This window comes from Orycteropus afer, unplaced genomic scaffold (assembly GCF_000298275.1).
Source record: "Orycteropus afer afer isolate SDZICR_OR568_19922 unplaced genomic scaffold, OryAfe1.0 scaffold00013, whole genome shotgun sequence".
Lineage (NCBI taxonomy): Eukaryota > Metazoa > Chordata > Mammalia > Tubulidentata > Orycteropodidae > Orycteropus > Orycteropus afer.
In genome coordinates this window covers 12,747,122-12,753,222 of record NW_006921600.1, presented here as the reverse complement: position 1 = coordinate 12,753,222, position 6,101 = coordinate 12,747,122, and positions in this window count along the sequence as shown.

Sequence of the window (6,101 nt, the reverse complement as noted above, 5' to 3'; positions counted from 1 at the left end):
TGCCATTGAGTTGATGCCAACTTCTGGAGACCCTATGTGTGTCAGAATTGAACTATGCTACACAGGGTCTTCAGTAACTGACTTTGGAAGTAGATACCAGGCCTTTCTTCCAATGCACCTTTGAGTGGACTTGAACCTCCAACCCAGGGACTCCATAATAGTACTTGCTAATGTTTATAAATTGTCTGTCTTATCTTCTTTGGCCATGTCATCATGAGGGATCATGAGGGATCAATTGTTGGAGGATCAATTGTTGAAGAACGAGGGTAAGGGAGACCAGGGGTAGGATGAATTGGTGTAATAGCCATAACAATGGAGTCAAACATGCTGCTGGTGATTGTGAGGATGACCCAGGACCAGGCAAGTTTGGTTCTGTTGTACATACGGTCCCCATGAGTCTGAATCAACTCAATAACAGCTAACAACGATGGATTGGATAGGTGCTAGGAAAGAGAAAAAATGCTAAGAATTTTACATGCATTATCCACAGTTATGTTATGAGGGAGGAACTATTTTCACCCCCATTTTACTTATGAAGTAACTGAGATTTGGAATTTTACTGCGTACATGGCATGAGGCAAGGATTTAGCTTTATTTTCTCATATTATTCCAGTATTATATTCCCCCACTAATCTATCCCCAACTGATTTGAATGTCACATTCATTATATACTACTAATTTTTTTATACATAAGATCTGTTCCTCAGCTTACTCTTCTTTGTCATTGAAAAATACTGTCCTTGTTCCAGTTCCATACTGTCTTAATCATTAAGGTTTATAATGCTAATGCATTCTAATATCTGGCAGTACAGATTCAACCTGTGCTTTTTTCTCCAGAAATCTCTTGATTGTATTTATACATTTCTTATTTTCAGGTGAGTTGTTAGATTTATTTTGTCAATTAAAAATAAAAGAGAGAGAGTGCTAGATATTTTTATTAGAATTGTATAAAACTTACACATTTGGGAAAAAGGCATTTTATAGTACTCAAACCTCTGGTGGCATAGTGCTATCGCATTTGACTGCTAACCAGAAGGCTGGTGGTTCAAACCCAACAGCTATTCCTCGGAAGGAAGACTGGGCCATCTACCTCCATAGAGATACCGCCTTGGAAACCCAAGGAAAGTCGAATTGATTCGATGACAGTGAGTTTGGTTTGCTTTGGAAGAGTTCTCAGTATGGGACATTTGGTCATTTATTTATGTTCCTCAGTGTAGCTTAGGGTTCCTGGGTTGCATTCAACTGCTAACCTAAGGGTTGGCAGTTCAATTCCACCCAGTTGGAGCTGTGAAAAAAAAAGGCCTGACAATCTGCTTCCATTAATATTACTCTTCCCCAAAATCCTATGGAACATAGTTTTATGCTGTAACACATGAAGTCACCATGAACCAAAATTGACTTGACGGTGACTAACAACAACAATGTAGTCTGTGGTGTTATTATAAATGGGAATTAAATTAATGCCAAAGACGTTAGCATTCTTACTGGGTCTCCATGAGTCAGAATCGACTCAACGGCAACTAAAAACAACAACAATAAGGCTGGTGTTATAGTTAATCCTGGTGTGTAAGAAAGCTATGAAACAGATGTTATCATTTCTGATTTACAGATTAAAAAATCGAGAGAATTAAGGTAGGGCGTCCTATGCTTATGACGCTCCAATTGTGCCTGGAGATGTTCAAGCTCACCAGTCAGTCTTGCTCCTGGACCTGCCTCAGTGTCACATTCCTTCCTCAGGTGGACACTTCTCAGGCTCCCTAAAGGCAGTGCATATTCAGACCAGGATTCCTGGTCTCATATTTGCTGCCTGACAGTCCTGATTTGAGTGAGTTCACCAGCCTGGCCAAACTCCTGACCATCACAGTGCCCAGCAAACCTGCAACCCTAACCAGAGGGCCCATTGAGTGCAGGTGGTGGCACAGTAGGGCTTTGGACCCTTGTAAAGAAGTGGTTCTTACTGTTAGGAGTTAGAATCTGATGAAAACTATGGATTCTCTCCCAGAAAATGCCTGTGTGCGCATAAACTGGGGCCTCTGGTGGCATGTCTAAGGCAGTTGACTGCTAACCAGAAGCTGGCAGTTCAAACCCACCAGTCACTCCTCAGAAGGAAGATTGGACAATTTACTTCCATAGAGATACCGCCTCAGAAACCCAAGGAGGGGTCACTATGAGTTAGATACTCAAAATTCTGCCAGTCTTCCAGAAGAGCCACAGATGATCCCAAAACCTGTCTGAAGACCCTACATTAATGCCTAGGTATTAAAAGGATGGTCCACCTGAGACTATTGCCCTTAGACACTCTTTAAACCTAGAACTGAGCCTATTCCCTGAGATCACCTTTTAGCGAAATAGAAGAATGTCACACAAAATAAAGGATATGACTGTAAGATTGGTGCCCTATTTAAAAACATCTGTATGAGACTTAAAGGTTAACAATTACTCAAAAGCAAAGATGAGAAGATAAGGGGGCAAGAAAACTAGAGCAGTGGAAATGGAACAACCAGAATGCAATTAAAGAATGTTGACATATTGCGAGTCATGTAACTGCTGTCACTGAAAAATTTGTGTGGAAATTGTTAACTGTGAACATAACTTGCCATGTAAACTTTCACTAAAAACTCAATAAAATATATATTTTTTAAAAACAGGATGGTCTAGCCAGAATTCTTCTAGGTGGTCAGTGCAGATAAAGGCAGATGTGGAAGACTGGAGTCCTTAGTCTGTGTGATTTTGGGTGGGTCACTTGTCCTCTCGGAATCTTTATTTTCTTTGTGAAAACAATACCTGCTCAGTTCAGGTATAGAGTTGTTTGAGGAATCTACTGAAAGATCATGTTTGTGAAAGTGCTTTGAAAACTGCAGCTAAGTTGCACGAAGGGAAGAGATGACGAATGCCAGGAAAGGGAATATAATGAGGCCCAGCTCTGATACGTGGCGGAGGCATCTGAGTTTCTTAGAGAGCATTATCAGCTCCCCTCCCACCTACTGGCCCCGAAGAACTTGGCCTTTGCCCCTAGGAATAGCTGATAAAGCTTTCATTGCACTCCTCATCTGAGGTTAGAGGACTGTGACATTGACCCAGCTAAAACCAGTGGCTGGAGGTTGGAAAAGAAGTGTTGGGAACTTGTGGTCCACAGATATCAATTTCTGTGTTATTATAAAAATGAATAATTAATCCTTTCTTGCATGCTGGAGGTAAACAGCAAAGACCTTCAAGGGGCTGTGCACAGAGCAACTGAGAGCAGGGACCAGCTGCCAGGTGCCTGGAGAAGGCACAGGCCACCCCTCCTCTGTTCCCTGGTCTCCCATTGCAAAATGAGAAGTGACCCTTGCTGAAAGTGAATTTGCAGCTGGAAAATTCTACAAAGTATAGTAATAAATCTAAATCCCTTACCAGAGACTTAAAAGGTCTTCCAAGTTTTCTCCTTCTGCTCCCAGTAGCTGATGCCACCTGTCTTCCTGTCCCAGTCTGAACTGCCTGCTCTAGACACATCAGCCTGATTGTGTGTGTGTGTGTGTGTGTGTGTGTGTTTGACACAAGTATATGTACGTGTGTATGTGAGTATGTGTGAGAATGTGTGCTTGTGTTGGAGAAGAGGTTGGGAAGGAGGGAACATAAGAGCATGTCATGAGGACTTCTTTCAAAACATTAATGACTGTTTCCCTTCCTTAGTATGTATCTGAATGGGGGAGAGGACATGGTCCCCATCTGCCAGTATCTACGTCCCCAAAATCTCCAGGACAGAAGGCAGGAGCTGGTTTGCTGTTGTTGTTGTTAGGTGATCCCATGAAACAGAACGGAATTGGATTTTCTTGACTGTAATCTTTTTGGGGAGGCTTGGTGAAGCAGTAATTAAAGCACTTAGCTGCTAACTGAAAGATGTGGCAGTCTGCTTCAGTAAAGATTTACAGCCTTGGAAACTCTGTAGGGCAGTTCTTTGTTTTACAGGGTCACTATGAGTCGGAATCAACTTGACAGCAGTGGTAGTGGGTCATTTTTATGAAAGCAGATCTCCAGGTCTTTCTTTCCTAGAGCCAGTGGTTGGGTTTGAACCGACAACCTTTTGGTTAGCAGCCAAGTGCTTAAGTGTTGCACCACCAGGGATCCTTCAGCAGGGGCTCAGAAGTATTTTAAACACCTTACTACCAAAACCGCTCCCTAAAAGTTCTTAAGTTTGGGGATAGGAGGGTACACCCTTTTCATCTTCTCCTTGGAGAGTGAGCCACTGGAGGGCATAGAATGTCTCTCTGGTTTCCCAGTTCCTGGCATACAGCAGGCACTTAACAAATGAACCTTGGACAATTTAATGAGGCCATTTCTCAGGTCACTGCCTTACTAGACCTTCTCATATACTTCTACCCCTCCCTCTTTGCCCATGTGGCAAGTTTGGTTTAAATTGCTTCTCCAGTTGGATACCCCAAGTGAACACCCCCCACCTGGCCTAGGTGTGCAGCCCCAGCCCTGTGTCCTTGAGTCTTCACCGATCCCTCCAAGAAGCTGTCTGGGTATGCACACTTTTAAATAGCAAGAAAGACTGTTTACCCAGCACTATTACAGATTTCCTTTATTTGGCCTGCTACAAAAATGCACACACTCTACTCAGATGAGCAATGATGTGGTTTCTGCTTCCTGTAACTAATCTAATATAGTACAATCTCCACTTGGTTGGGTAGTGAGGGAAACATTTAATAGGCCAATTAGTTGCCTGGTTTAAACAACCTTTTGGATGCATGTTCAGTGAATTCAAAGTTCAATTCCCTAATGAGCCATTTCACCCCTCCTCACCCACCTTTGTTATGTGGAATAAGGAAAGCTTTCAATCTTCATAAGGTCCCTGAATAGCACAAACATTTGGTGCTCAGCTGCTAACTGAAAGGTTGGTGGTTTGACTTCACCCAGTGGTACCATGGAAGAAAGGCCTGGAGATCTATTTCTGTAAAGATTACAGCCAAGAAGACCCTGTAAAGCACAGTTCTGCTCCGTAATGTATGGGGTCTCTGTGAATTGGAATCTACTTGATGGCAGTGGTTACTGAGGGTTTAAGTGGTCCTCATGTCATTGCTGAGTGGGTTGTGATGGATCCCTAGCTGGTCCTTGCACTACTCTCTGCTCTAGGTGACCTTCTGCCTGGTCCTTGAGCTCGGCTGGCCCACTCTGTCCCTGGCCATCCCGGGGGTATCTGCTGCTGACAGCCATGGTGGATTAACCTCTGGCCTCTTCTCTTGACACAGATGATCCATTGCCCACCTCCTCTGTTCCTGAAGACTCTGCTGACCCTCTGAGGTATGCTGTGTTTCCCATTCAGCTGAGTCCCAGGTGTAGCCCTATGACCCCAGCTAGACTCTCATCTACTGTTTGGAACCCCACATGGGGATATACAGGAAGCTGAGTCCCTTCCAGTCTCTTACATACCATGTGGAGCCAAGAGCTTTGAGAAGTTCAAACCAGGTATTGGCTCCTGGTCCCATGCTGCTACAATCCTCCCAGCACCTAAATAGGGATTAGGACACAGAAGACCCTCTGCTTTTTCCTTTTCCCTCAATCTATTCAACTTACCTTCCCATTTTGGGAGCAGGAAGCCTTGGACACATGAGTCTGACCATTCACACCCCCATCCTTGACTCACATTTTTTTCCCACAATTCCATTGGGCTGGAAGGAGTGGGCTCTTTTCCCTTTCTCTTCTACCACTGATGTCCCTGACACCACTGCTGCAGGAGGGTGGTCCATGGAAAAGCAGCCTCAGTGTCACCTTGTATGAAATGTAGATTCTCAAGCCCCAGCTATTAAGTTTGGGGATAGGCGGGTACGCCCTTTTCATCTTTTCCTTGGAGAGTGAGCCACTGGAGGGCATAGAATCAGAATATGCATTTTTATCAGATCTCCAGGTGGTTCATGTACACATTAATGGTTGAGGAGCAGGCTGGCTAATCCTTGTTGCTTTCTGTCCTTGTTTTACATCTGCAAAAACGGCAAGGAGGCCACATGTTCCGACCTCCTCTAATTCCACAAAGGGAAGACAGGGTTACCAGCAGTAACCCAAGGCCTATTACTGCCAGGCCAGACATGTTGCCTCCCTCCAGTCCTTTCTCCAACCGTTCC